The following is a 26819-nucleotide window of genomic DNA, read 5'->3' on the forward strand; positions in this document are numbered from 1 at the left end:
TAACACCATACAGAAAAATAAACTCAAAATGGATTAAAGACCTAAATGTAAGGCCAGACACTATCAAACTCTTAGAGGAAAACATAGGCAGAACACCCTATGACATAAATCACAGCAAGATCCTTTCTGACCTACCTCCTAGAGAAATGGAAATAAAAACAAAAATAAACAAATGGGATCTAATGAAACTTAAAAGCTTTTGCACAGCAAAGGAAACCATAAACAAGACCAAAAGACAACTCTCAGAATGGGAGAAAATATTTGCAAATGAAGCAACTGACAAAGGATTAATCTCCAAAATTTACAAGCAGCTCATGCAGCTCAATATCAAAAAGACAAACAACCCAATCCAAAAATGGGAAGAAGACATAAATAGACATTTCTCCAAAGAAGATATACAGATTGCCAACAAACACATGAAAGAATGCTCAACATCATTAATCATTAGAGAAATGCAAATCAAAACTACAATGAGATATCATGTCACACCGGTCAGAATGGCCATCATCAAAAAGTCTAGAAACAATAAATGCTGGAGAGGGTGTGGAGAAAAGGGAACACTCTTGCACAGTTGGTGGGAATGTAAATTGATACAGCCACTATGGAGAACAGTATGGACGTTCCTTAAGAAACTAAAAATAGAACTACCATACGACCCAGGAATCCCACTACTGGGCACGTACCCTGAGAAAACCATAACTCAGAAAGAGTCATGTACCAAAATGTTCACTGCAACTCTGTTTACAATAGCCAGGACATGGAAGCAACCTAAGTGTCCATCAACAGATGAATGGATAAAGAAGATGTGGCACATATATACAATCGAATATTATTCAGCCATAAGAAGAAACGACATTGAGTTATTTGTAGTGAGGTGGTTGGACCTAGAGACTGTCATACAGAGTGAAGTAAGTCAGAAAGAGAAAAACAAATACAGTATGCTAACACATATATATGGAATCAAAAAAAAAAAGGTGATGAAGAACCTAGGGGCAAGACGGGAATAAAGACGCAGACCTACTAGAGAATGGACTTGAGGATATGGGGAGGGGGAAGGGTAAGCTGGGACAAAGTGAGAGAGTGGTATGGACATATATACACTACCAAATGTAAAATAGATAGCTAGTGGGAAGCAGCCGCATAGCACAGGGAGATCAGCTCTGTGCTTTGTGACCATCTAGAGGGGTGGGATAGGGAGGGTGGGAGGGAGGGAGATGCAAGAGGGAAGAGATATGGGAACATATGTATATGTATAACTGATTCACTTTGTTATAAAGCAGAAACTAACACACCATTGTAAAGCAATTATACTCCAATAAAGATGTTAAAAAAATAAAATAAAATAAAATAAAATCCCACCAAGTGCAAAACAAAAAAAAAATAAAAATAAAATAAATAAATAAATAAAAATAACAAGGTACCACTACACATCTACTAGAATGGTCAAAATCCAGAAGAGTGACAACACCGAATGTTAGCAAGGATGTGGAGCAACAGAAACTCTCATTCATTGCTGGTGTTAATGAAAAATGGTACAGCCATTTTGGAGGACAATTTGGTGGATTCTTACAAGAGTAAACTTATTCTTACCATACAATCTCCAATCATCCTCCTTGGTATTTATCCAAAGGAGCGGAAAACTTAAGTTCACACAAAAACCTGCACACAAATGTTTATAGCAGCTTTATTCAAAATTGCCAAAACTTTGTTTTTTGAAAGCAACTAAGACATCCTTCAATAATTGAATGGGTAAACAAACTGTGGTACACCCATACAATAAATATAATTTAACAATAAAAATAAATGAGCTATCAAGCCATGAAAATACACGGAGGAAGTTTAAATGCATATTGCTAAGTGAAAGAAACCAATCTAAAAAGGCTACATACAGTATGATTCCAACTAATGACGTGGAAGAAACAAAACTATAGAGACAGTAAAAAAAAATTAGTGGTTGCCAGGGGTTCAGGGCAAAGAAAGGAGGGATAAGTGGCTGGAGCACATGGGAGTTTTTAGGGCAGTGAAACTATGCTGTGTGATACTGTAATGGTGGAAACATATCATTATATATTTGTCAAAACCCATGGAGTGTACAACATAGAGAGTGAACCCTAAATTATGGACTTTGGTTAATAATAATGGTTCACCAATTACAAGAAATGTACCATACTAATGCAAGATGTTAATAATAAGGGAAACTGTGTATATGGGGGGGTGAAGAAGTATCAATATATGGGAACTCTGTGCTTTCTGCTCAATTTTTCTGTGAAACTAAAACCCTCTGAAAAATACCTTATTAATTAAAAGAACATGCTACAAAGTCTCTTTAAGTGAGTCAGTGTGATTCTAGCATACAAATAGAGAGATGAATGGAATAGAAAAGAAGGTCAAGAAATAGGTCCAAGTACATATGCCAATTTAGAATATGATAAAAGTGGTTATCTCAAATCACTGGAAAAGATGGAACTTTTTAATAAATGGTGATGGGACAACTGGATAACCATTCAGAAATATTAGAGCAACTCCTCATATCATACATAAGAATAAACTTTAAATGGATCAGAGATCTAAATCCAAGAAGAACAAAACCATGCAAGCACTAGAAGAAAATATGAATGAATATCTTTACAATTTGGTTACAGGGCAGTGGTTCTCAACCAGGGACAATTTTGACCCCAGGGGACATTCAGCAATGTCTGAAGATATTTTGGTTGCCACAACTGTCAGAGTCCTACTATCATCAAGTGAGTAGATGTTAGGGGTGCAGCTAAACATCCTACAGTGCACAGGACAGCTCCTCACTGCCTGGATAACAAAGACTTATCCAGCCCAAAATGTCATCAATGCCACAGTTGAGATGTTCTGGAATAGGGAAAGGCTTCTGACTATCACTCAAAATCTAGATGCAGTAAAAATATTGATGAATTTGACTAATAAAAATTTTTTAATTTGAGAAATTTTTATTTTTAACAAATTTAATATTTAATTTCCCCCTAATATTCTGCATTTTGTTTTTTCATCATAATTATGTAATAGAAAGAAAATGTGAAGAGTTTTTTTCACTAAGTTCTGTGTAGATGCCCCCAAATCCACTCTTGTTTCCTCCAATGAGCCATACAAATATTAACATTTTCTGTGTGGGCCATGATGAGAACAAGTTTGAGAACTACTGCTATACGTAACGTCCATTTGTGTCTTAAATAATTTCTAATCTGCTTATCTGAGTGTCCTCCTTATAATATCTATGTTTGTGTGTGTCTATATGTATGCATGTGTAGGTGTGTCTTGCAGGTTTCCTGGGGCAAATATATTTTATATTTAACATTTATTCAGTTCCAGGAACTGTCCTAAGTGCTTTACATATATTAACATATTTAATCATCACCACAAACCTAGGAGATAGGTTCTTTTTTATCTCCATTTTACAGATGACACTGAGACAAAGCAGTCACTTGCCCAAAGTCATACTGCTACTTAGTGGTGGAGCTGAGGAAGGATTAATTAACGGCCTGATAAATATTCTTTATTATGGTGTTCAAGAAAAGTGATGTTGAACTGCTTAAAAAGCTTAATTGATTTCACATATATGTGTTGGCATACGGTATTTCTTTTTCTCTTTCTGACTTACTTCACTCTGAAGAACCTAGGGGCAGGACAGGAATAAAGATGCAGACGTAGAGAATGGATTTGAGGACACAGGGAGGGAGAAGGGTAAGCTGGGACGAAGTGAGAGAGTGGCATGGGCATATATACACTACCAAATGTAAAATAGATAGCTAGTGGGAAGCAGCCACATAGCACAGGGAGATCAGCTTGGTGCTTTGTGACCACCTAGAGGGGTGGGATAGGGAGGGTGGGAGGGAGACACAAGAGGGAGGGGATATGGGGATATATGTATATGTATAGTTGATTCACTTTGTTATAAAGCAGAAACTAACACACCATTGTAAAGCAATTATACTCCAATAAAGATGTTAAAGAATAAAATAAAATAAAAATTTTTAAAGCTTAATTGATTTCAACTTTTATGTTTATGTTTTGTTAAAACGATTTATTTTTGGACCAAGCTTCTTTTATTTTTTTAAATTGTGGTAAGAATACTTAACTTGAAATCTACCCACTTAAGTTTTTAAGTGCACAGTACAGTATTGTTGGGACTTCCCTGGTGGTCCAGTGGTAAAGAATCCACCTTCCGATGCAGGGGACTCGGGTTCCATCCCTGGTCGGGGAGCAAAGATCCCAAATGCCACAGGGCAACTAAGCCTGCGCACCACAACTACTGAGCTTGCACGCCTCAACTAGAGAGAGAGAGAAGAAATTTTGAGTTTTCTTGGCATGCTGTACTATAGAAAGGGGACTTCAAGAGAGAGTGGGTCAGTCACCCCCTTCATTTGCACATACATACCAAGGCATGGAACCATGAACTCATACAGGAACTTGGACTTGGGATCTGCAGAGTCAAGCAGAGGAAACAAAAGACAACATTAGAGGAAAATTACCAAAGTTGGTGAAGGTTCTCTTCCTTTGCCTGCACTAACCATAAATAGTGAGCAAAAGGGAGCCCAGGGCGCATTCCTTATAGCCTTGGCCGCCTGGGGAAACATACAAATCTTGGTTCACAAAGCTGACAACAGCAGCCCTAGAAGGCAGACAGGTACACAAACCCAGATTCTTTCCTTGTTTCCACTTCTCCCAACAGAAACAGAGATTGCAAAGTGTCCAGAACAGGAGTTGGGACAATATATCACATCCTTTTTGGAAAGCAAATTAACTATTAGAGCAGGGACCAGCAGACCCCAGAGACTGAGAACCCTCTCAGGGTTCTCGTGATCTCTACCATGAGGGTGTTTTACAGCTCGTGTCCTTTACAAGGTGAACATGAGACTAATCAGAGCTGGGGGACTGGGAGACATGGAGGCTTTCAAGGAAAGGCTGCTTTCTTTTAACAGGTTTTACTAAGTGTAACGGAGGTAACAGCACTAAGAAGAAAGGTGAGCATATCAGATCTTAGTTTTACAAAGTTGAGGGAGCAAAAACTGAACATTTAAATTTTGTGGTATGAGATAATCTACCCTGGAAGCATTGAGAAAAGACTCATGGGAAGGTTAGATGCCTCATGCCCCACAAGGGAACACAGCTGAGAAACGTGCAGAAAACAAAAACATTTTAGACCACAATCAAGAGGTTAGACTGGCAAATGGATGGTCTACATTCAGGTTTACATACTGAACCAGCAGAGGCAGCACTACTTCTGAATTCTCCTTCAGGAGAATAAGGAGACTTTATGTTCAAGAAAGGGGGTGGGCGTGGGGAGTATTGCTGATGCTGAAGTCACAAAACCAAGAGAGGCAAAGGAAGGCCCTGGAGATCTGGTGGTGCCAGATGGGCTTTAAGATACACTGACCTAAAAGGGCCCACGGGAGTCTGAACTAGACAAGGGACTGGGGGATGTGGGAATCCCCTTCAGGATTGGTGGGAAACCTCTCCACACTTCCGCCAGTGTCTCTTAAAGGGCCAGTACCAATCTTTGCTTCAGAATTCCTTCAGCATCCTGCTTGAGGGTTGTGCATGTCACTCCTAGGAGGATTAGGATCCTGAGGTTCATCCCTTTTCTTACCCATTCTGCTCAGAAATGTCTTTGCATAGCCTGGGTCATAGATATAGAAAAAATGCCTGAAAGGGCCCAACCCAGTGAGGAAAGGCACAAGGGTATTTTTCTATAATCTCCTCAAGCTTCTCCATTTTACCATTCTGAAATATCTGCAGTGAAAAAAGTGAAAGAAATTAGAGAAGCCAGCCAGTCTGGACTCATCCCGTTTACAGCCGCAAGTTCAGCTCAAGGCCTGGATGAGGTCCCACATGTAGAGGGCCTTGACCCTTTTTCTGGAAATGAGTGAACACACATTCCTTGGGATTTCCAAGCCTGGGGTATAATTTTCTAAACAAGGTTAGTGTATTCATCTTTTCAATGTAAATATATGTTGTATCCCCAGACCACATCACTGTTGAATGACATATACTGTGAGCTGCTTTTCCAAGTGAGAAGGTGAAGTTAGGAGAGTCACACACTCTGCCTCACCTGCCAATGTCACATAGGTTAGGAGTGGAGTCTGGAAGCTGAAAAAAATGTTTTTACGTGGGAAGGAAAAAATGTTAGTAGACTGAACATGACCCACCATCCAGCTCACCATTCCCTCTCTGTAATTACTGATGACTGATTCTTTCTCATGACTTAATAGTAAGTGCTTCTCTAAAAACCTGCCAATTCCATCTACAAAAAAACCTAATTCTTTTCCATTATAACAGCAGAAGGCTCTTTTTCACAGGTGTGTAAAGCTGGAAGCAAACTCAAAAAACAAAACTCTGAGCTTCCAACATTTATAAATTAGTGTACAAACACTGCCATCAGAGATGAACTTTTTGCCTTGATAAGCAGATTACTATGGCTCCTTCTGAGTAGGTGGTAGATGGGCCTCAGGCTGAGCAGTTGGAGCTTGTCTCCTGCTGACATTTCAAAGAAAAGACAGGAGGCGAGAGGAGCTGAGTTCTGCTAGAGTAAAAAAATAAGATGACCACATTTTTTGGAATCAAGGAGACTTCCCAGACCACACATGTGCAGAAAAGATCCTCAGGGGTCAGGGAAGGGAGGGGGCACCAACCCGTAATATGTCCTGCCAACCTCCCAGAGACTCTTGCGCTGGAATCCATCTTGGCTAAAAGATGTGTGTGCACATCGGGTAGGGCACTGAGTCAGACCAGATATGAGCAATGAGCAAGATGATTGGCCAGAGGAAACCTGCAAGATGATTGGCCAGAGGGAACCTGGAAAACTGCCCCCATATAAGCAATTTAAGCCACCCCCAAAGCACAACTCTCTCTCTGAGCCCACCCATGTGTCCTTTTCACATGTACTCTGCTTCTAATAAATGCTTTACCCACTTTACTATCTTCATCTCTTTGCTGAATTCTTTCTTCAAAGAAGACAAGGACCAAGGTCCCATTTCAAGCCTGCTGGCCCTCGTGGTCTACTGGTTAAGGATTTGGCACTCTAACCAACGTGACCTGGGTTCGATCCCTGGTTGGGGAACTAAAATCCCGTTTCAAGCTGACGCAGCCCCCCCACCCCAGATCACTTCTAAATCACTGACAGTAAGATCCATTTACATCTGCTTGTTGTATAAAGTGGGAGGGTGGAGGGGCACCTGTGTGTGTGTGTCTGGTTGTGCCTAGCTATGCATTTGAGCACAATTGTGGGGGGCCTGACTTGCAAAGAAATCTTAAAGCTGGCAAGTTCTTCCTTGTGTGACCAATCACAGAATTTGCCATGTGATTGTTTGTTCTTTCCCTCAGAAAAGGTGGAAAACTTCAGTTCCTAATTTCCTCTTTTACCAGCTAGCAGCTCTAACCCATGAAGTGTTCCCTGGATAGTTTAGGGCCCCTAAAACATTGAGACTCTTGAAATCTAGTTCCTGAAATGCTGCACACTCTGTTTTGCTAACATTCCCACAATCAAGCCAGTGACAAGGGCCCACCAACAGTGCAAACGGTGTTTTCCAACAACGTAAATATTTATTCATTTGCAAACAATAAACAGATGAGTATTTATTAAGTGCCTATTGTATGTGCCAAGCGAATAGAGATGCAGAGAAATATAAGACAGGCGAGGTCTTTGCCCTCATGGAAAGTGTAACTTAATATGAGGAGTATTTCTTTAGGTTTGAAATTGTCATAGATGCCCTCAGCCATAAGCATTTGGTTATACTTTTAGTAACTCTTGCCTGGACAAAAAGGACAGAAAGCTATCGTGAATCTTGTAATAAATGAATTTATATTTCTTCATCCACAAATATAAATACATTTGAAAATAAGTATCACACATATTTAGGAAACACTGTCCAGAAACATTCGAAAAATGCTTAGCCCCTGAGAAATAGTAATAGCTAACATTTACCAAGCACTACGATGAGCTAGGTGCTGCTGTTGACCGAAAAAAAATGCACAACCTAAAAGTTGAGAATTATGTTTTAGTTGGCAGACAAAACTGAGGACTTGAGCCCAGAACTCAGCCTCTCAGATAGCTCTGAGAAACTGCTCCCAAGAGGTAAGGGAGGAACCAGGATATGTAGGAGTTTTTGTAAGAAAGATCAGGTAGTTGAAACTTCAAAAGATTACTGTTAATTAAAGAAAACCAGATCTCAAGTTAAGGAATTTGGCACTTTTCTATGTATCAGAAGATGCAAGAGTCTGGGTTCATTGAGATCATTCATTTGGTATGCACCTCAGCTGTCTGGGAACAGTATCCTGATTTTCTCCATCCTGAGTCCCACTGAGGGTGGTTGCAGCTGTTGAGGACTTGGCAGCCGGCAGCCCATTTGTCTCCATCCTGAGTTCCTTCAGGGCTAACCGGGGTGGCTGTAGTGGCTTGATGGCTCTAACATCCTCTGTTTGCTGACATGGTGGGCCACATTTTTTTACTCACACTGCCAAGTGCTTTCCATGCTTTATATTATTTAATCTTTACATCAGGAACCCTATGAAGCAGATAGGATTGCAATCTCCATTTTACAGATGAGGAAATTGAACCTTAGAGAGGTTAAGTAATCTCTCCCAGATTATGTAGCCAGCAACTAGTAGTAAGGATTCAAACCTGGGTTGAACTATGGAGCCCAAGTGCTACTTCTCTACACAGACTTTCCCTGAATTACATACAAGCATACACACACACACACACACACACACACACACAACACACACATACCCTGCATAAACACACACTAGGTCCCCCACACTGGCTGGGATACACTGGCCTACTGAATAAATGTCAGTCTACTTGGTCTATTCTTTGTAGTCAATAAATCTTTGAATGAATGAATTTATTTAGCATCCAATATATGTGAGCATTCAACAAAGTAGTCTTTTTACTGAAGTATAGTTGATTTACAATACTGTGTTAATTTCTGCTGTACAGCAAAGTGATTCAGTTATACATATATACTTTCTTTTTTATATTCTTTTCCATTATGGTTTCTCAGGATATTGAATATAGTTCCCTGTGCTATAGAGTAGGACCTTGTTTATCCATTCTACATGTAATAGCTTGCATCTGCTAACCCAAAACTCCCAGTCCATCCCTCCCCCACCCCCACTCCTCCTTGGCAACCACAAGTCTGTTCTCTATGTCTGTGAGTCTGTTTCTGTTTTGTAGATAGGTTCATTTGTGTCATATTTTAGATTCCACATATAAGTGATACCATATGGTATTTGTCTTTCTCTTTCTGACTTACTTCACTTTGTATGATAATCTCTAGTTGTATCCATGTTGCTGCAAAGGCATTATTTCATTCTTTTTTATGGCTGAGTACTATTCCATTGTATACAGGTATCACATCTTCTTTATCCATTCATCCATTGGTGGACATCTAGGCTGTTTCTTGGCTATTGTGAATAGTGCTGCTATGAACATAGGCATGCATTATCTTTTTGGATTATAGTTTTGTCTGGATATATGCCCAGGAGTGGGATTGCTGGATCATATGATAATTCTATTTTTAGTTTTTTGAGGAACCCCCATACTGTTCTCCATAGTGGCTGCACCAACTTACATTCCCACCAACCGTGTGCGAGAGTTCCCTTTTCTGCACATCCTCTCCAGCAACAAAGTAGTTATTGAACACCTACTATGAGGCAAGCACTAGCTTTATAGTGGTGAACAAAGACTCTCCTCTCACAGATGCTATATTCTAGTGGGGAGAAGGGGAGTGTGGATGAAAAATGTTGCCTGCCATATCAGCAAACAAAGGATGTTGAAGCCATCAAGCCATCAGCCACTACCACTGCCCCCCAACAGTGAGCCTGAGGGAACGCAGAATGGGAAAGAACAGGATGCTGCACCTAGATAGCTAAAGTGCATATCAAAGGAATGATTTCAATGAGCCCAGACTCTTGCATCTTCCCATACATAGAAAAGTGCTAAACTCCTTAAGTTGAGATATCTGGTTTTCTTCATTTTATTATTATTAATATTATTTTTGGTCACACTGTGCAGCTTTTGGGATCTTAGTTCCCTGACCAGGGATCAAACCCGTGCCCCCTGCAGTGGAAGCTCGGCGTCCTAACCACTGGACAGCCAGGGAATTCCCCTGGTTTTCTTTTTTTTTTTTTAATTAATTTATTTTATTTATTTATTTTGGGCTGCACTGGGTCTTCGTTGCTGTGTGCGGGCTTCTCACTGAGGTAGCTTCTCTTTGTTGCAGAGCACCGGCTCTAGGTGCACGGGCTTCAGTAGTTGTGGCTCGTGGACTCAGTTGCTCCACGGCATGTGGGATCTTCCCGGACCAGGGCTCGAACCCATGTCCCCTGCATTGGCAGGTGGATTCCTAACCACTATACCACCAGGGAAGCCCTCCCCTGGTTTTCTTTAATTACCAGTAATCTTTTGATGTTCCAACTACCTGATCTTTGTTGCAAAACTCCGACATATCTTGGCTCCTCCCTTACCTCTTTGGAGCAGTCCCTCAGAGCTATCGGAGAGGCTACCTCCCAGGCTTGAAGTCCTCAGAAAGTCCACCGAATAAAATATAATTCTCAACTTTTAGGTTGTGCATTTTTTTTTCAGTCAACAGGAGTGTATAGTAACAGAGTATATAATATGATGTCAGAGAGTGATAAGTGCTAAGATAATAAAAACAAAGTTAGGGATAGAGAGTACTGGAGGCCCCATTTTAGTTTGAGTGACATTTGTTCAAAGGCCTGAAAATAGTGCATGGAGAGCATTCCAACCAGAGAAGAGCATATCCAAAGCCCTGAGGGAGCCCTGAGGGAATTTGCTTGCCATGTTTGAGGAATAGTGGGAAGACCAGTATGACTGGAACAGAGCAAGGAATGAAATTTCTAGTCTTACAGGGAATTTTCACTACACACACATTTTCCTCCTGGAACCTTATGACTATACCTAAAATGTTACTGTCTATGTGAAGTAGTTCCATCCTTTCCTTGCGACTAAGTGATGAATCATCAAAAGGAGCATAAAAAGTAAAAAAAAAGGTAAATAGGCAGGGTTGGGGATATTAGCCAGCTTGATATATCAGCCACTTCTAGTCTTCAAAACTCTGATAGAGGCATCTCTAAAATATTCAAAAAATAATCTAGTAACAGTCAAGAGGGATATGGACTTTAAAACACTATGAATACAATTAAAAATCTGAAAATAAAACCATTCCATTTGCAGCAGTATCAAAAAGAATAAAACATTCAGAAATAAATTTAACAGAAGAAATGTAAAACTCATACAGCAAAAGCTACAAACCGTTGCTGAAAGAAATTTCTAAAAACTTAAATAAAATGAAGGACAGCCATGTTCATGGATCAGAAGACTCAATGTTAAGATGGCAATACTTCCCAAATTGATCTGCAGATTCAATACAGTTCCTATCAGAATCACAGCTGGATTCTTTGTAGAAATTGACAAGATGATCCTAAAATTTGTATGGAAAACAGAGGTATCCAGAACAGCCTTATTCTTGAAAAAGAACAAAGTAGGAGGACTCACACTTCCTGATTTCAAAACTTACTATAAAGCAACAGTAATTAAGACAGTGGTATTGGCATAAAGATAGACATATAGCTCAATGGAATAGAATTGAGAATCCAGAAATAAAACTTCACATGTACAGTCAACTGATTTTTGACAAAAGTGCTGTGAGATAATACAAAAATAATTGTACATATTATTATAATTATATATATATCTGCTCCTGGTTCCTGGCACAGAGCTCCTAAAACCCTTGTAATTCTTAAGTGATAAGAGCACTGGGAACATCTTTTGTTCCAATATTTGATCTTTGACCCCAGTTCCTGACAGAGTTCTTAAATTCCTTAGAGTTTCCTGGGTGATACCAGTGTCTTTTGTTCTAACGAGATGACTCTTGGTGGGCTCCTGGATGGGGGATGGTCACCAGAAAGCCCAAACCATGATTAGAAACTTAGACTCTTCAGCCCCTCCTCCCATTATCCAGAGATGGGAGAAGGGCTAGAAATGGAATTAATGATCATTCACGCCTACATGAAGAAGCCTTCATAAGAATTCCCTAAGTACAGGGTCCAAAGACCTTCTGGGTTGATGAACAGGTGGTGGTGCTGGGACAGTGGCATACCTGGAGAGGGTATGGAAGCTCTGTGCTCCTTCCCACACACCTTGTCTATGCACCTCTTCCATCTGGATGTTCATATGTATCCTTTATCATATCCTTTTACAATAAACCAGTAAACAGTAAGTAAACTGTTTTCCTGAGTTCTGGAGCTGTTCTAGCAAATTAATCAAAACTGAGGAGATGGTCGTGGGAACCTCAGGTTTGCAGCTCATGGGTCAAAAGCATAGGTAACAACCTGGACTTGCAATTGGCATCTGAAGTGGGGTGGAGGTAGTCTTATGGGACTGAATGTTCTCTTAATCTGTGGGATCTGATGCTATCTCCAGGTAGATAATGTTAACTGAGTACAGTTGAGGTAAATTGTAGGACACGCAGTTAGTGTCACCGAATTGCCTGATGTGGGGAAAACCCCCACACATCTGGCATCAGAAGTGCTGTGAGTGTGGTAGTAATGTGAGAGCAAAGGAGAAACACAGAAGGAAGACTGGAATCTTCCTACTCAGGTACCACAACAATTCAACTGGGAGAAAGAATAGTCTTCTCAACAAATGGTGCTCGGATAACCGGAATCCACATGCAAAAGAATGAACTTGGACCCCTACTTCACACAATACACAAAAATTAACTCAATATGGATCAAAGTTCTAAATAAAAGAGCTAAAAACATAAAACTCTTAGAAGAAAACATAAGGACTTAGTCTCGGATTTGGCAGTTGTTTCTTAGCTATGACACCAAAAGCACAAGCAATAAAAGAAAAAACAGATAAATTAGATTTCTTTAAAATTAAAAACTTTTGTGCTTTAAAAGACACTACAGAATGGGAGAAAATATTTGCAAATCGTATATCTAATAAGAAAATTGTAGCTAATATATATCTTTAAAAACTCTCTTACAACTCAGTAATAAAGACACATAACCCAATTAAAAATTGACAAATAATCTGAATAGACATTTCTCCAAAGAAGATACACAAATGGCCAATGAAGAACATGAGAAGGTGTTCAATATCATTAGTCATCAGGGAAATGCAAATCAAAACCATGAGAGACCACTTCATACCTACTAGAATGGCTATAATAAAAAAGACAGATAATAACAAGTGTTGGTGAGGATGTGAAAAAATTGGAACTTTCATACTGCTGATGGGAATGTAAAATGGTGTAGTCACTTTGGAAAAAAACTCTGGTAGCTCCTCAAAAAGTTAAACACAGAGTTACCCAGCAATTCCAATCCTAGGTATATATACCCAAGAGAAATGAAAACATACACCCACACAAAAATATGTAAAAAAATGTTCAAATAATAGCCCCAAATTGGAAACAACTCAAATGCCCATCAACTGACAAATGGATAAACAAAATGTAGTACATACATACAATGGAATATTATTCAGCCACAAAAAGGAATGAAGCATAGATATATGCTACACCATGGATGAACCTTAAAAACATTACACTGAATGAAAGAAGCAAGTTGCAAAAGACCATGTTATTTAATTTCATTTATATGAAATATTCTTAAGAGGCAAATATATAAAGATGGAAAGTAGATTAATGATTGCCCAGGGATGAGTGGATGGGGTGCTTTGGGACTGATAGCTAAAGGGTATAGGTTTTGTGGGGTTTTTTTAGATGATAAAAATATTCTAAAATTGATTGTGGTTATGATTACACAACTCTGTGACTACACTAAAAACTATCTAATTATACACTTTAAGTGGGTAAAAGTTTGTGGTATGTGAGTTATATCTCAATAAAGCTTTACAGAAAACAATGAAGCAATTCATCTACCAGCTGATAGAATATAGTAATGGTGTCAGTGAAGAATGGGATTTGCTTTAACAATGGACTAGTGGGTATGTAATAGACAAGCCAAACCAAATAGCACAGAGGGAACAAGAACAAGGAAGATACAAAGTACCAGGTGCTGAAGACATGGAATTAAGACAGGTTAGTGTCTTACCCTATAGTGGTCACAGTCTGGTGGTGGAACTTATGTTTCATTTAACAAACACATAGCACTTACAAAGTGCCAGACATCGTCTCAGTTCTTTTCAAATAACAAATAAATTTATCCTCTGGAAAAGTCAATAACATATCAGTAATTATATTACATGTAAATAGCCTAATTATTTCAAGTAGAAGACAAAGCGTGTCAGATTATATATTTTAAAAGCTTACCTATATACTGCTTACAAAAGACACAAGACAAAAAGTCCAAAAGGTTAAAAATAAAGGATTAAAAGTATCATTTAAATACTAACAAAAAAGTTTGTGTAGTTACACTAATATCAGATAAAGTAGAATTTAAGGCAAGAAGTCTTACTAGATATAAAAAGGAATGGTTCATATATAAAAAGGATTAGTCTACCAAGAAGATATAATAATTCAAAATCTGTATGCACACATACTATATCTTGAAAATTGATAAAACAAAAATGGACATCAAAACTAAAAAAAGAAATAAAGAAATTCACAATAAGAGTGGAAGACTTTAACGCAATGTTACTCAAAGCATGGTCCATAAACCAGTCCATGATGAGATAAGTATAGAAACTGAGCATAGCATTTAGAAATTTTTATAGTAATTTGACATTGTTGCAATTTCTGTTTTTTTTTTTTTAATGAAAGTAAACATCTACAAGAGATTGGAAAAAAACTGGTTCTTCACTACAAATACTTTGAGAAGCACTACGTTAATACATCATTCTCAATAGCTGGTAGAACAGATCTCTTGGGCCATTTTCAGTATTCCCAACTTCTGATTGATAGCTCCTTCTCAACTCCAGTTTCTGGAAGGTAAAAATCAAACTCTACTGAGAAACAGAGTAAGTGGAAGTTGAGGAATGAGAAGTTTAGAAAAAGTTAATCAGGTTAAATTTTTTAAAAAAGTTACATTGAGAGCAGTAACTTAAAGGAGAAGTAGATTAAACGAAGGGCTGGTTCAACCCCAGGTTTCCACCCTCTCCCCATTCAATATCCCCTTTAAGTCCCACAACAGATCAGAGGTTTTATTTTCTAGAAAAACTAAACCAGAGAGGCTCTAAGACTGGAAGAAATCAGGCATTGTGGAGGGCAGGGATGAATCATTGGACTAAAAATAGAGGAGTTAAATGAAAGACTGCATAACAAATAATTAGATCCCTAACTCCCTTTTTCTGCTCCCAGAATGCCAGAAGTCATCTGCAATCTCCTAAGTAAAAGGCAGATTCATCTCTAAGAAACTGAAAAAAATAAAATAAAAACAAAACCGCAGATACTGGCAGTTTGGGTCTTCCAACAGGTTTGCTCTCAGGGAAAGTTCCCACTCTGTACACAAGACTTCAAACATCTTTAGTGCCTCACTCTAGAAAATGAAATGACAGCCAAAGAGCATCTGACATTTGAGGATAGCCTCCAAGAAGAAAGGCATAAAGCAAAACAAACTGCAGTAGCCAGCCTCCAAAATAGCCTCCACTCATCTCCCAGCTTTTTATATTGTCCCCTCCCACACTGTACACGGATTTGTCAGTGTGACTGATTGTATACAGTACAAGTGATGGTATAAACATTCCAAGATGAGGTTACAAATGATTGCAATTTCCATCTTAGATTCTCTCTCTCTCACTCTTGCTCTCTCACATCTTACTCTGAGGGAAACAAGCTGCCTTGTTGAGAGCAAGGTGACTAACCCTTCCACCTTGCCTGACTGAAGGGGTTCCCGGGAGGTAAAACCTTCAGAACTAAAATCAGGAGACAACCAGGTAACCTGGGATGAGTGGGTCACCCTAGTTGTGAGCAGCCCTATGGAAAGGTCCATGTGGGAAGAACTGAAGCGTCCTGGCCAATAGCCTGTTAACAGCAATGTAAGTGAGCTTGAAAGTGGATTATCCAGCTCCAGTGGAGCCCTGCGATGACTGCAGCCCCAGCCAACCCCATGCAACCTTAGGAGAGACGCTGAGTCTCTCACAGACTCACCCACCTAATCAATGCCACTCCCAAATTCTTGACCTTCACAAACTGTGTGAGATAATCACCATGGGTTAAGTTGCTAAGCTTGGGGGTAATTTGCTAAGCTGCAATAGATAACTAATACACAAACAGAAAAAACACTGAAAAAAGTTATTAATACTTCAAAAAAGACATGATATAGCATTTCATGAAACAAGATAAGGATTCTATACCAAAGAGGAATGTGTTAAATTGACTGTAGTAATGGCCTCAATTTGTTAATGCCTCCCTGTATTCATACACTTTGATACTGTTCTCCCACACTGACTCGGCCATGTGTCTTGCTTTGGGAGGGTAGCAAACATGACTCAGAGACTTAAAAAGCACTTGCACATTGAAGCTTGGTCTCTTGCTATTCTTGAGACCCCGATACCATGTGAGCAAGGCTGGGCTAACCAGCTGAAGGATAATAAACTAGATGGAAGAGAACGAAGGCACCCAAGGTGACAGCCAGCCTTTACCTGCCCCAGCAGCTGACTGCAGATGCATCAGTGAGCCAAACTGAGGTCAACTGAGCCTGGATCATAACGGCAGAACCTCATAGCCTAGTCCAGCTCAAATTGCTGACCCACAGAATCATGAGCTAAATAGCTGTCTGTGTCTTAAGCCACTAAGTTTTAGGGTGTTTTTTAATGCATCATAAGGAAACTGATGCAAGAATAGATGAAGAATAGGACAGAGCTCTTGGAAATCAAAATTATGACAGTCAAAATTTTTCAATGTTTTAGTAGAAATTCTAGGAAGATAAAATCAAGAAGGAAAGATTTTAAAATGGATCTAGAAGGTTTATATCCAACCAATAGGAGTTCCAGAAAGAGAGAAAAGAGAAATTGAGAGAGGTAGGGGACGTATCAAAGAAATTGTAGTATTCACTGTTAATGTCCTGTCCCTAACTCTTCATCCTTACCACCTTAATATATGCCATAATCAGCAACTGCATTTATTAACCTAGGGTTTTTTAGTGGACATTGGAGCCTGCTTTGCTGCCTACATATCAAAAAGAAAAAATAAAATACTTAGGAAGTGAAACTTCCTCCTTTCCAAGTATTGGAAAACTATGTATTTCCAAACAACGAAGTGAAAGACTTATTCATTGAAAATTATAAAACACTGCTGAAAGAAATTTTAAAAGGCATAAATAGGTGGAAACACATCCCATGTTCATGGATTGGAAGATTTAATGTTAAGATGTGAATTCTACCCAAAGCAATCTACAGATTCAATGCAATCCCTATCAAAATCCCAATTATGCTTTTGTAGAAATAGAAAAATGCATTCTAAAACTCATGTGGCATAGCAAAGGACCTTGAATAGCCCAAACAATCTTCAATAAAAACAAAGCTGGATGACTCATTTTTCCTGATTTCAAAACTTACTACAAAAGTACAGTAATCAAAATAGTATGGTTCTGGCTTAAAAACAGACATATAGACAAATGGAATAGGATAGAAAGCTCAGAAATAAACCCTTTAATATATGGTTAAATGATTTATGACAAAGGTGCCAGGACCATTAAATGGGGAAAGGTCAGACTTTCAACAAATGTGCTGGGAAAATTGGATGTTCACATGCAACAGAATGAAGTTGTACCCTTACCAAAAATACAAAATATAACCCAAAAGAGATCAAAGACCTAAAACTTTAAAACTCTTAAAAGAAAACATAGGACAAAAGCTTCACAACATTGGATTTGGCAATGATTTCTTGGATACGACACCAAAGGCACAAGCAACAAAAGAAAAAATAGACAAATTCATGAAATTAAAAAATTTTTATACATGAAAAGACAGTATCAACAGAGTAAAAGGACAATCCACAGATTGAGAGGAGATATTAGCAAATCATACATCTGAGATCAATATCCAGAATATATAGAGAACTCCTAAAACTCAACAACAAAAAACCACCTGATTCAAAATGAACAAAGGACTGAATAGACATTTTTCCAAAAAGGAAATGCAGATGCCAACAGGCACTTTGAAAGATGCTCAACATCACTAATCATCAGGGAAATGCAAATCAAAACCACAATGAGATATCACCACATACCTGTCAGAATGGCTATCATCAAAAGGACAACAAATAACAAACGTTAGCGAGGATATGGAGAAAAGGGAGTCCTCGTACACTGTTGGTGGGAACTGTAAATTGGTACAGCCATTGTGGAAAGTATGAAGGCTTCTCAAAGAACTAAAAATAGAACTATCATATGCCTCAGCAATTCCACTCCTGAGTATATATCCTAAAAAAACCAAAAACACTAATTCGAAAAGATACATGCACTCCAATGTTCACAGCAGCATTGTTTGCAATAGCCAAGGTACGGAAGCAACCTAAGTGTCCATCAACAGCTGAATGGATAAAGAAATTGTGGTATATATATATATATATATATATATATATATATATATATATACACACACAGTGGAATACTTCTCAGCCATAAAAGATGAAATTTTTCCATTTGCAACAATATGGATGGACTTGGAGGGCATTATGCTAAGTGAAATAAGTCAGACAGAGAAAGAAAACTACTGTATGATATCACTTATATGTGGAATATAAAAAATACAACAAATTAGTGAATAAAACAAAAAAGAAGCAGACACAGATATAGAGAAGAAATTAGTGGTTACCAGTGGGGAGGGGGGTGGGCAATATAGGGGTGGGGGAAAAAGGGTTACTAGGGGATCATATGAAATCGTGTGTGAAACTTTTGAAAATTGTAAAGCACTACAGAATTTAAAGAATTTTCATTCAGGGACTTTCCTGGTGGTGCAGTGGTTAAGAATCCACCTGCCAATGCAGGGGACGAGGGTTCGATCACTGGTCCAGGAAGATTCCACACGCCGCAAAGCAACTAAGCCCGTGCACCACAACTACTGAGCCTGCGCTCTAGAGCCCACGAGCCACAACTACTGAGCCCACGTGCCACAGCTACTGAAGCCTGTGTGCCTAGAGCCTGTGCTCCGCAACAAGAGAAGCCACTGCAATGAGAAACCCACACACAGCAATGAAGAGTAGCTCCTGTTCGCTGCAACTAGAGAAAGCCCGCACGCAGCAACAAGGACCCAATGCAGCCAAAAATAAATAAATTTACTAAAAAATAATGAATTTTCATTCAATAAAAAAATTTTAATTAAAATTTTTTTAATTTCAAAAAAATGAACAAAAGAGTTAAATAGACATTTCTCCAAGTAAGATATACAAATGGCAATAAGCTCATGAAAAGATGCTCAGCATCACAGATCACTAGGGAAATGCACATTAAACTATGAGATACTACCTCACACCCATTAGGATGGCTGCTATTTAAAAAAAAGCACAGAAAATAACAAGTTTTGGCAAGAATGTTGAGAAACTGGAACCCCTGTGCGCTTCTGGTGGAAATGTAAAATGGTATAGCCACTGTGGAAAACAGTACAGTGGTTCCTCAAAAAATTAAAAATAGAATTACCATATGATCCAGCAATTCCATTTCTGGGTATTTACCCAAAAGAATTGAAAGCAAGGTCTCAAAGAAATATTTGTACACCCATGTTCACAACAGCTAAAATGTAGAAACAACCCAAGAGTCCACCAACTCCATTCAGTGAATGGATAAGCAAAATGTGGTATATACATACAATGGAATATTATTCAGCCTTAAAAAAGCAGGAAATTCTGACATATGCTACAGTATGGATGAACTTTGAGGACATTATGCTAAGTGAAATAAGCTAATCACAGAAAGGTAAATACTACACGATTCCACTTGTATGAGATACTTAAGAGTAGTCAAAATCATGGAGACAGAAAATAGAATGGTGGTTGCCAGGAGCTGGGGAAAGGCAGAAGTAGGGAGTTACTGCTTAATGGGTAAAGAGTTTCAGTTTTACAAGATGAAAGAGTTACAGAGATGGATGAGTTGATAGTTTCACAACATTATGAATGTATTTAACATCACTGAACTGTACACTTTAAAAATGGTTAAGATGGTAAGTTTTATTTTAGGTGTATTTGACAATAAAAAAGTAGGAAAAAAATTAGAAAATTTCAAGTCATCCTGAAAGCTAGAAGACAATGGAACATGTTTTCAAAATTATGAAAGAAATTTATTTCCAAAGTGTAATTCTATATCCAACCAAATTATCACTCAAGTTCAAAATTATAATAAAGACATTTACAATGATTCAGGAGCTCAAAAAATTCATCTGGCGTTCCTTCACTCATTCTCAAGAAGTCACCCATAAAAATGATTAAATAAATTAGGAAGAAAAAAGACATAATGTCCAGGAGACAGGAGATATGACACAGGACAGCACAACATCTGTGTACCAGGTCTAGAGAGCAACCAGTCCAGATTGGAACAGGAGGAGAGGTCTGTGGGAGAAATGCCTCCAGAAAAACATATGGACGGATAGATTGTTTGATATGTTCCAATATTTGGAAATATTATTGCGATGTGTTTGACAGACCTATTAAAGCATTTGGGGAAAAAATAGTGATAGATATTGAAAAACTAAGCAAGTGAGAAAAGGAGGAAGTTAACAACACCGTGAGGGGAAAAAAAGCTCTATGAGAAAAGGAACAAAATCAACCATTAGGTCAGTGATAAATAACATTTACATAATCAAAAGAATATAAATAATAATTTTTTATCTAATAAAAATTACAATATAACTATATTGGGACAGTAAAAGATGGGTGTAAGTGATTACTCATCATAAGGTAGTTAATAGATGGATAACTAAAATTATTAAATTAAGAAATGCAATGTAGTAATATTGGGTTGGCCAAAAAGTTCATTCAGGTTTTTCTGTAAGAGCGTGTATAAAAACCAAAACGAACATTTTGGCCAACCCAGTATTATCTTACAGGTAAGGATTTAAATAAACAGATAAAAGAAGGGAAAGTGGTTGCTTTAGGGAAGAGGGACTAGGAGTGGGGGAGCCAAAAGATCACACAATAGGTCTTCTGGGAACACCCTCCCCACCCACCCATCCTTTAAGATTCTGCTCAGACTTTCATAGAACTTTTTCTCCTCTAGGTAGAGATATATACTTCCCTCCAAGATTGCCTTGTCCCTAGGCCTCTGCCAAAGCACTCATTACCCTGTATTTTCATTTTCCCTTTGTGGTCTAAGTATACATCTGACTTGGGCCCCTTGAGGGCAGGCACCTGTCTTCTCTTTGTAATCATAGCACCTATCACACAACTGCCACTCAAAGTTGGTTGAATGAATAAAACAAGGAATGGGGTGGGGAGTGGATTTAGAGAACAGGAGAGAACAAAAGGTAAGGGGTCTCTCTCTACTTTACAAATTCCAATTAGTCAATATTTTTTGTGTGATTGGCTGGGGCTGCTCCCTACTTCACAAGAATCTCTGGATGGAAAGGACTAAGGGTGGTAACTATTGTGTCCAATTTTGTGTATCTTCTGCACTTAATAAGTATTATTTAGGATAACAGACTATTTTTTAGCAGTATATGCGGAAGGCTTTTTAAAACACAGTACATAAATGCAAGAGACGGGTGAAGCAATGAGACCTGAATTACACCACAGCTCTCTTTTTTCGTGTTGTGTCTTTACATAGCCCCCTCCCAGCCCCCAGGGAGGAAAGAAACTTCCTTTCTAGTGGCTCTAGGATGTTTCCATTTCCCTGGAGGGCTGTGAGAGAACAAGTCTGGAGTAATGAAAATGCCTAGAGCCACAGGCGGGGCAGGAGAGGTCTGTGCAGGATGGAGGGATGGGAGGGATGGGAGTAAGGGAAGGAAGCAACCACTTCTCTGCCCGCCCAGTTTCCAGCATCCTCCTTCACCCCTCCCTTCCCTCTATCTACCTTGTGATGCCCGTAGAACCAGTGGGTGGGGGGCCAGGGGAAGGGGCACAAGTCTCGAAGCAGCCACTGCATCTGCAGGTAGAGCTTGACGGCCTGCAGCCGCCCTGGAGCCAAGCAGAACACCAACTCCAGGTCAAAGGGCCTTGCCCAGTGCGCCCGGCGCCAGGAGGATTCCATCACTCTGCGCTGCGCGGGTTGCGGGGGAGCTTTCTGCAGCCCGGCTCTCGGGGAAGGATCCATCCACTCACTCCAGGGCAAAGCCAGCCCACCGCATCTCTGAGCCCTCGGGCAAGATCCCCGCTTCTCCCGGAGAAAGCAGGAGCGGTGGGAGGGGCAGCTCTGGCCTGGCCGGAGAAGGCAGGCGCGAGTTCCTGGATTTCTAGCCCTTTATCAATTGGTGCCGACCTTCGTTCAGGACACTTTCTTCTCATGGAGTGTCATAATTCAACTGTGACGGTTTTCAATCACGGAAGGTCTGAATTTAAGTTTTGAAATAATGCCAAAGCTGAGGTCATTGTTTTTCTTCTTTGCCACAAAGAACTAGTAAACTGCTCTGAAAAAAGAACTTCTTTCCCACTGAAATGCTATCAAACCCCACAGGTGTCTGGGGGCTGGTAGTGGGTGTGTATGATCACTAGACTTGAAGAGCGTGGCCTGTCCAGTGGTGCGCTGGTAAATGTTTTACAACTGGTTCTCACTCTGATTTCTGGTGCTTGCCAATGTCCACCATGTCCTATTTCAAGCCTGCCAGCAGAGGACCCAGAACACTCAGCTGGGAAGAGATGCAGAGTAGCTACCATCCTACACTATTTCCACCACGCAGACACAAGAAGGGCCCGCTGCAAGATTTGTGGATCCCAGCGCAAAATGAAAATGTGGGGCCCCTTGTTAAAAATGTATTAACAATTTCAAGATGATGACAGCAGAGCATTAAACCAAGCACCCTTTTGAGTGCAGAGCCCCGTGTGACTGCTCAGGTCCCGGGCCCATGAAGCCAGCCCTGGATACAAGAGACATAATTAATCTCAAACTTATCTATTATTATAGATAATGGTAAAATATAGTAAAATAATTAGAAAGTGATGAGTTTTTAGTACTTATTATGTATCAGGTGGTAAACTAGGACCCAATGGACCTAACTTCCCAAGCTGCTGTCCCCCACTCCCAGACTGCTTTTTATACATTGCCCACAATTCTTTTATTCATTCATTTATTTATGCTAAAACAGGCACACGTAAGGCGTTGGATTTACAGCCCAGAACAATAAACCCAGTCTCTGCTACAACTCCCTGCTCTCCTCTCCTCACTGCCTTGCACTCCTCAGGTTGGGAACCCCAGTCTCTGGAGCCAGATTTTACTTGGCAGGGTAATAGTTAAGACACACTCCAGTGAGGATGACTTCATCTGGACCGAGCGCTGGCCCTTTGAATCCATCGTGCACCACACATGAAGTGTTTCAGCTCCCACTTCTCCAGATCTTCCCACCTCCTGCCTACCTCCATCCCTCAGCTAGAAGTTGCTATTTGACAGTGTCTCAGAATCTTCTGGTTTATACAGTCTCTCCTGGGAGACTCATGGCATTTTCGTTTTTCAGATTCTTTCTCTGTGCCCTGCTCTTTCCCCAAATCATGATGAGTGTATGGTGGCCTTCATAAGACTGCATCATGGTGGTCGGGCTGAAGACCTCAGATCCATGCCTAGGGTCCTGGCTAGTCTAAGCTTCGTGAGGTCTAGTCTGGTCTGGTCCCTGGGTTGGTGAACTTCTAGTTAGTTCTCTCGGCAAGGTCAGGGCCTGAGGACACCTTAGCTGACCCAGTCATACCCAGGCTCTTGCTGGAGGTGTTATCCCTCTGAGACCTGGCCAGTCCATCAGCTGCATTTCATGTCCTTCCTTGGAAAACAAAGGAACTTTGGGGCTTTTTACACTATACCCTGGAACCTAAAAGAGGCTTGAGGGTGCTAGCTCAGGCCTTCTTCCTGCTTCACTGCCATTTTCACTCTGGTTCCTCCCAAAAATGAACTCTGTGCTCTCAACTTTTCCCTCAACTATCCAAAACTCCGCCTCCCCGGATTTTTCCTCCTGATGGGAGAAATCAGTTACTCTCGTGAACACTGGCTTCCTGGCCTCTGCCCATTCTTGCCTCAGCCCACCAGGCTGGAAGAGGTGGATTTTCCACAACCTCCATTTCATGTAGTAGAAACTTTCCTTATGATATTGCCTGTGTTCTCTCTACCTCTAATGGAGAGCGAAGATCTACAACCCACTCCAACAGTGGGAGATACAGGAATTTAGAAAATTATTTATTCTGGCCAAAGAATGGCTTACCATACTTACTGCGACTCAAAAATCCCATTTTGGGGAAGCCATCCCTTCCTTCTCTTGGCATTCCTATGCAAATGTCCACTGAATTAAATTCCTCAGCTGCAGTACAGGGGACAGGGGCCATTGAAAAAGCCCCCAGCAACACAGATAATGATGCTTGGCAGGTCCAGGTGAGGATTTCGGACTTGACTTAGGCCACTGAAGGGATTTAAGATGGAAAGTTACATGGTTAGGTAGTAGAGCACTCTGATGACTATTTGGATAATAACAGCAGGTAAATATTCATTGTGTGCCGACTAAGTGCCAAGTACTGTTCTAAAGTGATTTATATGTAGTAGCTCATTTAATTCTCATATTGAAAATTTGAGGTTGGTATTAGCGTTTTACTTATCCTCATTTTACATATATGGAAACTGGGACACAGAGAGATTATGCAATTTGCTCAAGGACATCAGAGGGTAAGGAAGCAGTTTCAGGAATCCACGTCCCAGGATCTTAACACTTATGGGAGCAAATTATGTGTGTGTATAGGGGGGTATAAGACCTGAACTAAGAGACCAGTTCAAATGCTATTGTAGTATTCAGATAAGATGTGATGATGGCTTGGACTGGGAATTTCATGGGACAGAGAGGCAGAATGAGTGGGAGAAATATTGGAGTGTATTTTTGATGGGAATTGGTAACTGACTGGATGTGGGCACAGTAGGGAAGAAATCTAGGACGATCCCTGTGTTTCTATTCATTGAGATAGACAAAGGAAGAAGAATCAATATTCCTAACACCACCCTCCCCAACACCCCCCAACCCTTGTCCTGTGTGTCTCGTGCTCTTCTCAAAACCATCTTCATGACTCACCTCCTCTATAAACGCTTCTCTAACCACCACCCCGCCCTTGGGAATCTATCCTGTGAACAATTAAAGCATTAATTTTTATAGCTCTCATTTGACACTTTGTTCATGTTTTCATTTACTATTCATTCCACAATCAGCAATCCTATGCAGCCTCTTTATGTATCTCTTTGTATATACAACTTGTCTTCCTAATTAGGTTTTGAAACTCTATGGTGATTCAAACATTGTTTTTTTCATCTCTTGGATTCCCTTGGAGCTCAGATTTGGGCTTGGCACACAGTAGATGTTTTATATTTATTTAATTTACTTGAACTAAGAAGACATATGGGAGGAGGGGGAGACTTAGGAAAGAGCAGAATGAGGAATATAGGAACGATCTCCAAAGCAAGGGGGCAACAAAGAAATGGAGACACTGCAGGTCAAGGAGTTTGTATACTAAGAGAATAAACATAGGGCAGGGAGTGGGGAAAGGAGCTGAGAAGAGGAAGAATAAATTAAAATGACGGCTGTTTTCATGACAGGGAGCCTGGTGTTTGTTCATAAGGGAGATGGTGCTGAAAAGTGCTGAGAGAGGGGCAATAAGAGAGAAAAAATGGGGCCGGGGATGAATGGGCATTGAATAGAATGGATGAGCTGGATGGGATGGGGCTCAGAAACTTCATAGATGGACATTTTTATGAAAGTATTGAGGCTAGGTAGAAATCACTTTGTTCTGCTCTTAATTTAACACAGTAGTCATAGTTTTTGAAGGGGTCCAACTAGGAAGATCAACACGTTAGAAGTATAAGAGACAAGAAAGGGGGAGTGAGTGGGCAGATTAGATTTCTGATGCCAAATAACCTCAATTTTCTTAGAGGATTCAGAGGCATCATCTGCCCTGGCAGGGGCAGGGAGGATTGAATGCCTGAGCAGAGTGGCGATTTGGAACAGCTGCTATAGCTAATGTTGTGGGCATGGGCAAGCAAGTTGTTAAAAGACAGGAACCAATAGAATTTACATAGCAGGTTCCATACAGAGGGCCAAGGACTCATAGTTCTATTATTTTCTCCCGCAAGAGCCTGAAGGTAAGAGAATGGAAATGTTCAAGAAGGAGGTATAGACTCAGTCCCCACACTCACTGCTGCCTCCTGTATACCAGCTAGTGCTGAGCAATGCCAGGATACAAAGGTAAATAAAAGGGAGGCCTTTCCCTGGGACAGCTCACAATCTGGTGGAGGGGACAGATTTATAAGCAAAGAGATACAGTATAAAGGATAAATGCTACAACTGGAAGGACCCACATGGATTATCTAGACCTTGTCCTGTCTTCCGAATAAGGAAATTAAATCCGAAAAAAGAAAGGGGGCTTGCCCTAAGCCCCTTATCACCAGACTGAGAATTTCAAGGTCCTTTCTCCTTTCCTCCTTGTCACCTGTATGACACAGAAGTTGCACTGTTCTCCCTAGTCCCTTTGAATGACACAACCAGTGAATCGGGGAGACCTTTGAATGTGTCTAATCGTGTTGCTCTGCTACCTTGAGTAATTCCAATATTTTAAAAACTGGGTAGAGGGGCTTCCCTGGTGGCGCCAGTGGTTGAGAATCCGCCTGCCAATGCAGGGGACACGGGTTCGAGCCCTGGTCCGGGAGGATCCCACATGCCGTGGAGCAACTGGGCCCGTGAGCCACAATTACTGAGCCTGTGC

The 26819-nt window shown here is 40.1% G+C and overlaps 1 long non-coding RNA gene across 1 annotated transcript; it reads right to left on the reverse strand.

Annotated features, from left to right (window-relative positions):
- Positions 1–537: 537 nt before the first annotated feature.
- On the reverse strand, positions 538–26679 carry LOC309646951. Its single transcript, XR_014255687.1, has 3 exons — positions 21961–26679; positions 4406–4450; positions 538–4298 (listed from the first exon to the last, which is right to left on the reverse strand). It is a non-coding gene; the product is annotated as an uncharacterized lncRNA (long non-coding RNA).
- Positions 26680–26819: the final 140 nt, after the last annotated feature.

This window comes from Balaenoptera physalus, assembly GCF_965194825.1.
Source record: "Balaenoptera physalus genome assembly, chromosome: 1".
Classification (NCBI taxonomy): Eukaryota; Metazoa; Chordata; class Mammalia; order Artiodactyla; family Balaenopteridae; genus Balaenoptera; species Balaenoptera physalus.